The sequence below is a fragment of the Salminus brasiliensis genome, chromosome 16, assembly GCF_030463535.1.
Source record: "Salminus brasiliensis chromosome 16, fSalBra1.hap2, whole genome shotgun sequence".
In the NCBI taxonomy this organism is placed as follows: domain Eukaryota; kingdom Metazoa; phylum Chordata; class Actinopteri; order Characiformes; family Bryconidae; genus Salminus; species Salminus brasiliensis.
This window is the reverse complement of record NC_132893.1, coordinates 34,635,914-34,650,362: the sequence shown is the minus strand read 5'-3', so window position 1 is coordinate 34,650,362 and position 14,449 is coordinate 34,635,914.

The following is a 14,449-nucleotide window of genomic DNA, read 5'->3' as shown; positions in this document are numbered from 1 at the left end:
GTAGAGGGGACCTCAACGGGCAATCTTCCAGCAGGTCGGGCTGGGTGACCATTTACTCGAAAAAGGTAAAATGAGGAGGTTAGTTCTGAGAGGATTTTATGGAGGGCAGAGAATGTTGAGCAGTATCAGAGAGTGTAAAACAAAGGTAAAACAGAGGATGAGCATCAGGTGTGTTGCTGCTATTACCACAATTCACATTTGACATTATTGACATTATGCATTCATTATTCATACAGTATATTCATATATCATTGACATCTCCTCCAATTCTTAAAGTCAAAGCTCATGGAAACACTATTGAGGAAGAGCTGCTTGAAGTAGCTAGTGCTAGCTAGCTCACTAGCATAGCATAAAATACCACAAGCTATAACTAAATTTTTACTAGTAAAAATGTATTAAAAAAATTATGGTCCATGTAATGCTGTTTTTCTTACTACAAATTTTAACTTCAGGTATTAACTATGAAATATTTAGCTAATAGTAACATTAACAATATAGATATTGGGATTAGTCGTATTGCCAGGAATATAGTTAGCTTCATTTATGATGTAATGTATTTTAATTAATCATTGATTTAACATTGATTTACATGGAATCTTATTTTTAAGGCAAACTCTTTATCCCTTACCAGCAATGCAAGCCATAACTCAGTCTTTACTAGTAAAAACACAGATTCAAGATCTCTGTAATGCAATTTTTCCTATTTCCTATTCTTATTTTCTATTAAATTTACGTTGAAGCTACATTAGCTACTTTGTATAGACTATGATCCAAAAGATCCCTCTAAGTTTAGCTAGATACTGCTAAAGTCAGAAGTCAGTATGGATAACTAGATGCACAGTACTCAACATGTACTACACTTTTCCTAAATATCATTTCAGGGAATTAATTCAGGGTATTATTTGTATTAGTCCTTAGGTGTCTATAAAGCCATTTTGCAACTAGGTAATATATATTACGCATGTGGATATTACAACTAGTCAAAACTAAATTAGAGATGATTTACTCTATATTTTTAACTTTACCAAAATAGTTATGTAACTGTAAATATCTAATAATACACAATACACAAAACGAGAGTCCATGTAAATCAATGGTAACATATGAATAGACAAATTTACAGGATTTATAGGAAAATAATATATTGTCCTGACAATATAACTAGTCAGAATGGCTCTATATAATAAACCTATTGATCTGATGTTATTACTAGTAAGAATATTAGAAGTAAGATTTTTATTTGGAAATTGCATTGCACAGATCATGAATTTGAGTTTGTTCATTTGAGTTCATTCAGTTTGAATCACTGATGGCATTTTAGATTCCTATATGTCAGAAATGGAATCTGATAGTGATGAACTGTAATGCAAATGTAATAAATACGTTCCCTGAAGTAAAAATTGTTTATCATTTCAGAAGAAAATATCCTTTTCCTGATAGAGGACACTGCGCACAATGCAGAGCTTTGCCTGATTATGTTGGGAACTGGTGTAGAAGGTAGGACAGCTAATTAACTAACATAATATTTTATATAATAAGTCCTTATTTATTGTTGATATAACATTAGAATAAACTCAAATGTAAAGTCAGTGGTGAGAATGAGTTGTTATTCAATAGAAGAAAGTTAGAAGAGTTAAAATAACACAAACAAGCACGGTTAGAAGACCACAGTTAGATGAAAATAGTAAGAAGAAAATAGAAGAGCACAGTTAGACATACACAGTTAGTAAAACACAGTCAGAAGAGCACAGTTTAACAGATCGGTTAGTAGAACACAGAAGAGCACAATTAGACATACACAGTTTAACAGATCTGTCAATAAAACACAGAAGAGCACAGTTAGAAGAATACAATTACAAGAGCACAGTTAGAACATAGATGAACACAGAAGATCACAGTTAGACATACACAGAAGAACATAGTTACATGAACACAGTCAGAAGAGCACAGTTTAACACATCAGTTAGTAGAATACAGAAGAACACAGTTAGAAGAATACAATTAAAAATTCAGTTAAATGAACAGAATAAACAGAAGACCACAGTTAGACATACACAGTAAAATGAACAGTTAGAAGAACACAGTTAGATGAATACAATTAAAGATTCTGTGTTAGAACACAGTTAGATGAACACAGAGTAAACAGAAGATCACAGTTAGACATACACAGTTAATTGAACACAGTCAGAAGAGCACAGTTTAACACATCAGTTAGTAGAATACAGAAGAACACAGTTAGATGAACACAGTTAAAAGAGCACAGACTCTTCAGTCACTGTATGGATTTGTTTAGCTCCACCAGTGGTTCACCTGATTTGCTTTAATAAAAGATTGATTATTTGTGTTAATACAATGACAAGCGTAATACACAGTGTTTTTTGGTAGTGTTTCTAATAGTATTTAATAGTACTAATAGTTACTACCAGATAAGTAATTTATCGATGAATTCTCTTTTTACACAGTGCTGTAGGTCTGATTCACTTTGCTATTCCTCATTAGATGTTTTAGAGGTTTACTTTGTCAACTCTGTCAATGTAGAGCTATTGACACTTTACCACTTGTGCTGCTACAGATAGACACTTATTTTAAAGATATTAGTTCTAAAGAACATAATTCAAGTTTTAGGATCTTATTTGTTCTAAGTCAGTCTGAAGGTGGCAGTGCTCCCTCTATAGTGACTCTCTGTTTTCCCACAGGCAGTCGAAACTGGGCCTTCCCACATGTAAGATGTCAACTATGCGATTTTCCCTTGAAGTCTAAAAATCAACACTATAATCAGGTTTATTCAGTTCTTTCAATTCAGTCTATTCAATTCAGTGTATGTATTATATTTAGAAACCCAGTTTAACGCATAACATATGTCAACACTGGTTATTCTGATCATTTCAGCACATTATCACATGCTGCCAGCATATCTCAGAAAAACAGATTCATTCAGGAGGTGAAAGATAAGAAAAGCTAATATGAGCATTATAGTACGCTGTGAGACCAACTGTGGACATCTACAGAAGCAGTGTTGGGCAATGCTTTCTTAAAGCCAACTTCCCTCCAGCAGGTCATGTGTGGGTTTTCACTGCTCCCTTGTGGTTGTTCTGTAGAACTGCTGCCTCTTCTACATTTCTCAACCAAACACTCTTTTAACAGTCACACATTTGTTCACATTAGTTGTTCAGTTCCTTATGAAATTATGTTTACAGAGTACACAAGAGTACACAGGGCCAACAACATTGCTTGTGTGTGTTTACTGCATGGATGGGTTAAAGGCCAAATTCTATCTGTGTCCAACACTAATAGTAAATATGGTTGTCTTGTCTTGTCTTATCCTTCAACTTGTTCAGATAAGTGGCCTCCCCCTGCCGTTGCAGTGGTTTGCACAGAGCATAAAATGTACTTTTAGCTGAAAGTGCAGGCTTCAAAGATGCAGAGTTTCTACAGGTCCGATGACCTATAACCTTCTTAACATTCAATGGAAGTCAATGTAAAAAGAGTTATTTTGGAGAATTTCTATTGGTCAATTCATTATTGGCACAATGTAAAAAACTGTTAAACAGAGAAAAATAAAAGTGGGAAAGTGGAGGGTGCTAAGATGCTGAGAGGCCTTTTTGTTGTCACCAACAATTTAGTCATAAATTACAGTTAAAGTCTTTGGCACCATCCCGCATTAGTGCTGGGCGGTGTGTTTCGGTTAATTCATTTCTTGCATAACAAAAATAGACAAAACAAAATCTAGCAGTCTTAGCAGTGTGTCACTAGGCTTGCACACAGACAATCCCAGAGGACCTCCGGGCAGTTTTTGCGTCCACTAACAACTCGCTCTGTGCTACAGTCATGACAGGTTTACCTGTTTATTGGTTAGTTCTGTTCTGTACAATAAAAATATTTGATATAGCCTAACCTTTTGTTAAATATGTGTATTAGTAGGAAAATAGGTCACTGTGAACCTACAAAGGCAGGCTAATTGTTTCTAAAAGGTTTCAAAGAAAAGAAAGGTTTCAAAAAAGTCAAATTTTTCAAAGCCAAATTATACTGTGATATGGATTTGGAATAGGACTGTAACTGATCAACAGCTTTTGGCTCTGAGTGGCTCAGTGATCTATTGCGCTAGCGCTGTGGCCCAGGGGTCACAATGCTGCACAATTGGCCGTGCTCCCTCCAGCTGGGTAGATGGTGCTCTCTCCCCTCGTCACTCTAACCCTAGTGTTAACCAGCACAGGTGCTTTCCTCTGAGCGCGTCCGCTGCCCGACGATGCCGCATTAGTGGCATTTTAAAAAAAGGTGGTGGCTTCTAATGTGTCGAAGGAGACGTGTGTTAAGTCCTTACCCTTTCTGTGTCGGGAGCATTGCTAATGCTAGGGGGAGCTATGAACAGGTTGAGCTAACTGGCAGCACCTACTTATAAGAATGGTATAATTTGATAAAAAAAATAAGTTTACATTATGGAAAAGTATAATACACACTGATTCTCTCAAATATTGTCATTTTGTAGGGTTAAGCAAACCATATAGTACTCAAAGCCATTGCTGAAATTACAATCTTTATATATTCTATGTAATATATGTATATATTCTCTCTTGAATAATAGAACTGCTGTGAATCTGCAATAATGTCAATAAATACAGTGATACACAGTTGTGGTCATACCACTCAGTCCTAATACCCATTAATGTTGATATACCATCTGTAGTTCTCCTGACTCGTAGTTTTAGCACTGAATCTCAAAGAACAGTGCAGTTTTAAGATGAGTTTACCTAAAAAAGTGGCCCATAGTATCTCATATTATAAACACTTGGTTCTAGGCAGTGTTACATCAAGGCATATGCTGGTTCTAGATCTTCATTCTTATCCTTAGAAGTTTGATAAATATGAGCCAGTAAAAGTATTTGCTTCTTTAAGTGGAACTGCTGACCTTTTTTTAAGGGGGGGGGATTTTGATCACAAGAGGACACAGTGATCAAATCTAAATACCTGACAGGTCGTGCCTGTGTGTAGCCATGTTTTCCATGTAAGAGGCCAGCACTGTTCAATTTTGTAATTTTTGCTATACGGTTTTTGGCACACACTTTTTCTGACACTTGAAGTCTGAAGTCTAAAAGAGATCAGCTGTCTCAGATTGCTCAAGCAGACAATTACGCACAAAGTGAGAAAATTTAATCACAGTTATAAAACTGAATTGCTGTCCTTGGCACACCAAATTTCTTCACCTGTTACAAACAGTACAGTCTGATAATAGTTCGGACATTGTTCGCAGCATCCGGGAAATTAACAATAGTCTTTCTGTTGTTAGGGATGGGCGATATTGCCAAAATATTATTATTATTATGAAAAAAATGAATATTTAATCTTCATTTAAACAATATTGAGAGATATTAGGTTACATGAGATAAAAAGGTAATATTGAGAAATATTAAGATATATACCAAATCAGTCATTTTCTTGTGAGAAGAAAAGGTTAGAACATCCCCTACATTTAAAATGACGTGTCAAATTAGAATCAGGTGGATTTAAACCTCAGACATTTTGTCTGGTTTGCTCTTGATTGTTGAAGTGAGTGACCAGATCCAAAGAGCTCTCTGAGGCCTCCAGAAAGAAGGGTGGAGATGCAGAGGAGTCTGCAGATGGAAGGGGTTTAAAAAGATCTCAGAACAGTAAGAAATCAGCCACTGTTCCACTGTCCACTAAATCATTTACAAGTGGAACAGCTGACCAACATGGCCAGATCAGACTGTCCTAGCAAGTACAGCCCAAAAAATGCTCTACTCATGTCAGAATTTAAAATGTGCTATCAAACACTTTCATTTGACATTTTGCTGCATGATATCCACTTAAACAGGACTAATAATGCTCTTTGTAATTAAACACACAGCTGCTCCATGTTTAAGTACTGAAGATATCTACAGTATACACACACAGCTATAACCTATAGCTACTCAGCCCGCCAGTGTGAAGCTTGACCATGCCCCCCTCCCCAAACATTTATCATGATAATGAAAAATTGTCTGTACTTTATTTTATCTGTTTTGTTTTTCATGTTTTGTTCCATATGGCTTCATTTCACTGTGTACCTTCACAGAGCTGAAATGACAATAACAGCCACATGACTTGACTTCGTGACTTGAAATCGAACTGGACGTTTCTGTGTGATATAAAGTACAAACTCACCACAGACTCACACACCGCACTGCCCTACATTACTCAGCTCAGTACCAGTGGTCAGAACATTTCCTGTTACAGTGTTTACCACCTTATCAGCTGTGTAATATATGGAAGTAGAGTGAGTTTGTGGTGTCTTTTACATGGTAAATAAATTTAGTCAGCTCAGTGGCATTAGTTCACTTTCCTGGTCTTGGAGTCTTAAGATGGCGTTAGACTTGTCCATCCAGCACAGGCCCACCCAAATCCACCCGTTCCATATATTATATCCTGCTAGTCCAGCAATACTGATATTAAATATTGCCTTATTGATATACTAATATATTGGTACTGTCACATAACCACTTTATATCTCCATTTTTGCTGTTTTTCACTTTTTAGCATAATGTGAATTTGGCATTTGTTCTCGACGCTGTATGAACGTTTAATGATGAATGGACCAATAGAAATTAGATTAAGAAAAGAGTTTAAAAATGTGTTTTTTTACATTTTTACTTGAGTATTTCTGTCACAAGTCTTTAAATTTTACTCACCACATTTGCAACACTTGTTACTTGTTACTTAAAAAGTTTTATTTATCTGTTTTTAAGCAGAGAGCTTCTATCCAGGCACCTAATCCACTGCACTGAGCAAATCTTCAGTTTGTGTGCTACAGAGCTGAGCTTCGGTTCTACGATCTGATGGAAATGTAATAATCTTCATGAAAATAATCTAATTATTTAATCATCTAATTAATTAATGTGATGAAATGCTCTCACACATCACACGGTTTGAAATATGGAAGTTTTCATAATGCTCAACATACCATTTGTTTATAGATAAAGTCCCGCTTTTTAACAAAATAAGCCAATCAGTTTGAAAAACTCAAAAATCCAGTCTGTCTGTAAACATTGATCCCAAACACATTCAATGATGTCTTGATAGCTGTTTTGACTTGAAATCAAGTAAATAACCTTGTAAAACATTACTTTTGAATATAAATATATATATTTCAAAAACGAAATGCATTGTCTTGAGATAAATTACAATAATAACGATAAAACACTTCAAACAAATGTATTTGAGACCATTTGCAAAGATCTTTATTTTTTACAGTAGATTCCAGAAATGCACACATTGAAAGATATTGTAACTAAACAGATCACTCAGCTATCCTTCCAGCTCTGCTTTATTGGTCCTTCCTGTTAGTATTATTAAAATAGGTCACTGTTATTGTTTGTGTACTGTTCAGTCTGACAGTGAAGGCCTTTGTGTCATATAATCTATCTCACATTCCTTTTGTTTTTCTCATTCTGTATGTCTTCCAAGCACAGTGAGGAGTGTCACAGTAAAGGCGACAGTCATGAGCTTCCTTTTCTTATAATAGGTGTGATTTATAAAAGGTCTTGTTACACAATTACAAGGACTGTAGTTGCTTCCTTATGGCCAGTGATGATATTTGTGCGCTGTATATTTATTGCCCTGGCCACTTCTTACATCCTCCAGCTTCTTGCTGGGCAGTAAATCAGCCCAAGAGATTGTATTGTATTGTATTGGCCTCTCCTCTTCTGGGAAGGCTTTACACTAGATGTTGGGACATTGCTGCGAGGAAAATTTGATTGCATTCAGCCTCAGGACAGAATTAGTACGTTAGTGAATTAGTGGAATTGGACGCCCATGTCTACAGTGGGTGCAACTTAAAATAGTTAAATCACTAGTCAGAATAGGCATTTAGAAACTACTGACTGATATATAGCATATCTTGTTCTTCAGAAGTGTAAAGCTAGAGGTTTAGAAATAAGCTCATTGATGGGTTTTCAAGAAGCTAGGTTTTCGGACACAGTAGGTGAAATCTAGTAAAGGCAACCACACAGTACAGCAGTAAAGTTTTTGTTTTACATTTGTTTCAGAGTATCCTGCAAACCATGACTAACTCGGCTAAAAGAACATATAAAGAAGGCGGAAGCTCTCTAGCATAGGAACATAGGAACTTGTTAAAGCTTGGCATTGCTAAAGAAGAGAGAGGTCAAACACCCTTAAAAATTAAGCTGTCAAAAAGCGTGTGCATCTTTATGCATGGTCATAGAAGACCACTTTGTTTCCCGAAAAAAAAATCTTTCAGCGTTTGGTTCCTTAAAGGATAAACTTTGTAAAAGAGATGTGAATATCAAGAACCTTCATAAAGCTTGAAAACCTCCACACATTACACACATTACAAGGTTTTAGGAGACTCTTGGAACTATACAAAACCTTTTCATTAAACCTTTAAAAGGTTTGTCAGACTCAGACACATCTGTTTTTCAAAGTTCTTTAGAAAAACCATGATTCTTCAATAGCGTTGCAAAAAAAACAAAACCTTTGTGGCAATGTAGCAGGCCACAGTCCTCCAGTTGTTGTTTTTTTACACACTGAATTCAGCTCACAAAGGCCTTGGTAATTCACTGCTGAATTAAATTAGATGTGTTAATTTAAGAAGAGTGCTAATTCCTGCCTTGCTCTTTTAGTAACATTTCTTCTCAGTGCTAATTCTTATACAAATAACTCAATCTAACAAGGCAAATACAGTTTCATTCAAAATTATTCAACCCCCATTGCAAAATAAGTTTATTACCAAAAAGTGCAAACCTTCAGCTGTTTGCAATAAACCAAAGAAGACTAATTTACATATCTCAACACAACTAATATAACAAGTTTTTTCTCTAGATTCAGCACAAACTGCCACTTTAAATATACACATCCGACATATACAAATACACATTAGAATTACATACAGTTAGAATCAGGTGGGAAAACATTGGCTTCATTAATTAAATCAGCTGTGTATGAGATAAAACACATCAAATTAAGATAAAGTATAAATGGCTAAGTCAAGGGAAAAGCATACAAAGACCATCAAAGGCACTGAATTTTCCTATAGATCCATCTGGAAGCAGAGTTTGCATAGAGGCAGGTGGCCAGGTGTGTCTGGAGGAGGAAGACTGAAGCATCCCCTGAAAAGAACACCCTGCCTACAGTGAAGCATGGCAGTGGCTCTGTGATACTCTGGGGCTGCTTTGCTTTGGAAATCATCAGAGAAAACCTCCTGCCTTCTGTGAGGACGCTGAAGCTTGGGCGTCACGAGAAACAGTGAATGAGCAGGTGTCCCAATACTTTTGCCCATATAGTGTAACTGCTACAGCCATAGTGAACTAAGCAGTAAAATATAAGTGTACCACACACAGCCTACAGCTGACCACCAATACCCACACATCGTCCTTGTTCGATCCACCATGATTGTATGGGTTAAAATAAGAAGGAAATGGTCAGAATGTCTAAAATACTCAGATAATAAAGAAAGAAAAGGCTATATTTAAAGATGATATATGAGTCTCTCTCTATGTGCAAAAGAGATGGAGGGAGGATAACGGCCTTGTAAAATGAACAAATTTACCCTAACAGCATATACTGTGTAACGTAGCTTAAAAACATAGATCCAGATTTTGTTTATTAAAAGAAGACTGATATCTGATCTGATCCTTCTGCATTGTTGGATAATATGGATAATATTTGACATGTAAACATGCTGTTTGGTCCTTCCTGTTAGTATTATTAAAATAGGTCACTGTTATTGTTTGTGTACTGTTCAGTCTGACAGTGAAGGCCTTTGAGTCATATAATCTATCTCACATTCCTTTTGTTTTTCTCATTCTGTATGTCTTCCAAGCACAGTGAGGAGTGTCACAGTAAAGGCGACAGTCATGAGCTTCCTTTTCTTATAATAGGTGTGATTTATGAAAGGTGTTGTTACACAATTACAAGGACTGTAGTTGCTTCCTTATGGCCAATGATGATATTTGTGCGCTGTATATTTGTTGCCCTGGCCACTCCTTACATCTTCCAAGACAGCTTCTTGCTGGGCAGTAAATCAGCCCAAGAGATTGTATTGTATTGTATTGGCCTCTCCTCTTCTGGGAAGGCTTTACACTAGATGTTGGGACATTGCTGCGAGGAAAATTTGATTGCATTCAGCCTCAGGACAGAATTAGTACGTTAGTGAATTAGTGGAATTGGACGCCCATGTCTACAGTGGGTGCACCTTAAAATAGTTAAATCACTAGTCAGAATAGGCATTTAGAAACTACTGACTGATATATAGCATATCTTGTTCTTCAGAAGTGTAAAGCTAGAGGTTTAGAAATAAGCTCATTGATGGGTTTTCAAGAAGCTAGGTTTTCGGACACAGTAGGTGAAATCTAGTAAAGGCAACCACACAGTACAGCAGTAAAGTTTTTGTTTTACATTTGTTTCAGAGTATCCTGCAAACCATGACTAACTCGGCTAAAAGAACATATAAAGAAGGCGGAAGCTCTCTAGCATAGGAACATAGGAACTTGTTAAAGCTTGGCATTGCTAAAGAAGAGAGAGGTCAAACACCCTTAAAAATTAAGCTGTCAAAAAGCGTGTGCATCTTTATGCATGGTCATAGAAGACCACTTTGTTTCCCGAAAAAAAAATCTTTCAGCATTTGGTTCCTTAAAGGATAAACTTTGTAAAAGAGATGTGAATATCAAGAACCTTCATAAAGCTTGAAAACCTCCACACATTACACACATTACAAGGTTTTAGGAGACTCTTGGAACTATACAAAACCTTTTCATTAAACCTTTAAAAGGTTTGTCAGACTCAGACACATCTGTTTTTCAAAGTTCTTTAGAAAAACCATGATTCTTCAATAGCGTTGCAAAAAAAACAAAACCTTTGTGGCAATGTAGCAGGCCACAGTCCTCCAGTTGTTGTTTTTTTTACACACTGAATTCAGCTCACAAAGGCCTTGGTAATTCACTGCTGAATTAAATTAGATGTGTTAATTTAGGAAGAGTGCTAATTCCTGCCTTGCTCTTTTAGTAACATTTCTTCTCAGTGCTAATTCTTATACAAATAACTCAATCTAACAAGGCAAATACAGTTTCATTCAAAATTATTCAACCCCCATTGCAAAATAAGTTTATTACCAAAAAGTGCAAACCTTCAGCTGTTTGCAATAAACCAAAGAAGACTAATTTACATATCTCAACACAACTAATATAACAAGTTTTTTCTCTAGATTCAGCACAAACTGCCACTTTAAATATACACATCCGACATATACAAATACACATTAGAATTACATACAGTTAGAATCAGGTGGGAAAACATTGGCTTCATTAATTAAATCAGCTGTGTATGAGATAAAACACATCAAATTAAGATAAAGTATAAATGGCTAAGTCAAGGGAAAAGCATACAAAGACCATCAAAGGCACTGAATTTTCCTATAGATCCATCTGGAAGCAGAGTTTGCATAGAGGCAGGTGGCCAGGTGTGTCTGGAGGAGGAAGAAGGAAGCATCCCCTGAAAAGAACACCCTGCCTACAGTGAAGCATGGCAGTGGCTCTGTGATACTCTGGGGCTGCTTTGCTTTGGAAATCATCAGAGAAAACCCTTCTGCCTTCTGTGAGGACGCTGAAGCTTGGGCGTCATTGGGCGACTTTCCAACAGGACAGTTATCCCAAGCATACCTTAAAAGTTCACCAAGGCTTGGTTTCAGAAGAAGTCCTGGAAGGTTCTGGAGTGGTCATCACAGTCGCCTGACTTGAACCCCATTAAAACATTTTGGGTGGGTTTTGAAGAAGGCGGTTGCAGCAGCAAACCCAATAATGTCAGTAAACTGGAGGCCACTGTCCTAAGGAATGGGCTACGGTTCACTTTTGCATCACTTTTGCAGCTGGTTATAACATCAGAAGGGTTCCCTACTAAGTACTTGTGATGAAGGAGTTGAATCATTGTGAGACTGCAGTCATCATTAAAAGTGGCATTGTGTGTTGAATATGGAGAAAGTACTTTTGTTAGTTGTGTTCTATTTTTAATTGGTATTGCGGGATTGGTTTATTGCAAACAGTTATAATTTGGTACTTTTAGCTAACAAACCTAAATTATGAAGGTAAAGTATAACTTCATGGTTCAGCTTCTTCACATTTGTCATATTTGTTTTATTAACAGTAGGCTTCAGTGCATTGTATAAATAAGCCATGTTAATCTCACCAGTACCCAAGTGTACATAAATAGAGGGAAATTCCTTTAGGAAAATCAACTGTCAAGCACTGAAACTGATTTAATCAATGTTTAGCTAATTTCTAATGCGGAAACAACTTTCAGTTATCTATAAGTTAATGAATAGTAGTTTTTCAGGCGGCTGCGTTTCCTTATGGACTTGGGCTGATGGATTCTAACACAGGGATGCAGATAAATAAGTGTGAAATGTGGTAACAGGCTGTGCTGCAATGGAAACGGTAATTAGGCATTTACTCTAACTCTGTAGGTGTGAACATCAGCAGAAGCAAAAAGGGGAAGGCCTTAAACAACCTTAAAGGGAACTTGCTCAAGCAAGTGCTCAATTTTTCTTTTTTTGCTTAACCACTTTAACTTTAAGGTCCCATGAGCTGTTCCTCAACCTCATAACTACATAAATTCAAATTAGTCTGCATGTCTAGTAGATAGGGGTCTAATGGTACATCAGAGGTCCTGTAGTAGAGAAGTACTGCCAATAAAATAGGACTCTCTGCAGCATTTAAACATGACCTTTTTGGCACCATGCTGCCTAATGCCAGGCGTGGGCTAGAGGGGTATAGAGCCCGCCAGTATTGAGCTGTGGAGCAGTGGAAAAACTGTGTTCTCTGGAATGATGGTGGTGCTCTATCCAATACATTTGATGAGTTGAGGAGTTGGGGATGAGGTGACGTGGTGATTATCATCATCCAGCATCCAGACCTCACTAACACTCTTGTCACTGAATGCAATCAAATCCTCACAGCATTGCTCCTCCAAAATCTTGTAGAAAGCCTTCTTCCCTGAGCAGTAGAGACAGTTATTCCAACAAAACCCTGGATTTCACAAGAAACAGTGAATGAGCAGGTGTCCCAATACTTTTGCCCATATAGTGTAACTGCTACAGCCATATTGTTGCCAGATTGTATGGGTTAAAATAAGAAGGAAATGGTCAGAATGTCTAAAATACTCAGATAATAAAGAAAGAAAAGGCTATATTTAAAGATTATATATGAGTCTCTCTCTATGTGCAAAAGAGATGGAGGGAGGATAACGGCCTTGTAAAATGAACAAATTTACCCTAACAGCATATACTGTGTAACGTAGCTTAAAAACATAGATCCAGATTTTGTTTATTAAAAGAAGACTGATATCTGATCTGATCCTTCTGCATTGTTGGATTATATGGATAATATTTGACATGTAAACATGCTGCTAACACTGCTTGGGATGCATGCATTCTCTCTAAAATTCATTAAGGAAGAAAGAAATATGCCTGTAGTTCATGCTATGGAAAATAGTCTCCTTCCTTCTTTGCAGGAGAAAGAGCTGCTTTCTTCAGAACTCTGATTATGTCATTAGAGCAACATACAAAGAAATACCACCAGATAAGATAGCTTAGTCTAAAACACATCCGAGTTACGTATGCAGAGCAGATTGACTACGTGCCTGATTGTACTGCTGATTAGGTGATACTGCTGATTAGTGTCTGTTGCTAAATTGGGTTATAGAATAGTTCCTGATGTTTTAACGTTGGTATCTTTACTTGTAGTGTAACAAACAAACAAAATCAAATATAATATTACTAGAGTGTCATTATTAACTATGTCTTAGATGACATATGAATACATTTAGCATATCCGCCCTACTAGCAGATACTGAGTACAGTAATTCTTAGAGTATGATTAGATTAATTAAAGAATAATAAGTCTAGGGTTAAGACCATTGGGCCTCATTCACCAGCACTGTCCTAAGAAAATAAGGCAAAGATGCTCAGCGTTCTCCCGGCTAAAATTCATTAAGGAAGAAGGAAATATGCCTCTAGTTCATGCTATGGAAAATGTCCCCCTTCCTTGAGTGCGGGAGAAAGAGCTGCCTACTTCAGAACTGTGTGATTATGTCATCAGAGAAACAATCAAAGAGATGACAACAGATAAGGAAGATAAGTCTAAAACACATCATATGCTCTGCATAAATATGTTCCTGCCTAATTAAAAACTGGCCTAACAGCACCGCCGGGTGAGCTGTGCCAAGATCACATACGATAAGAAAGGTATTTCTCATGAAACAAGTACTCTACAAAGCCAGAAAATACACAATGGTTATTAACTAATGAATGGGGAATGAAAAAGGAAAAAGAGTATGCAAATGATGCAAAGTTCACTGGGCTGAGGCATGGACCTTTAGATGAACTTTAGTTGAAAATGCAAATGGGGTTGATGTCAAAACCCAACATTTTGATTGGAAATTCAAAATT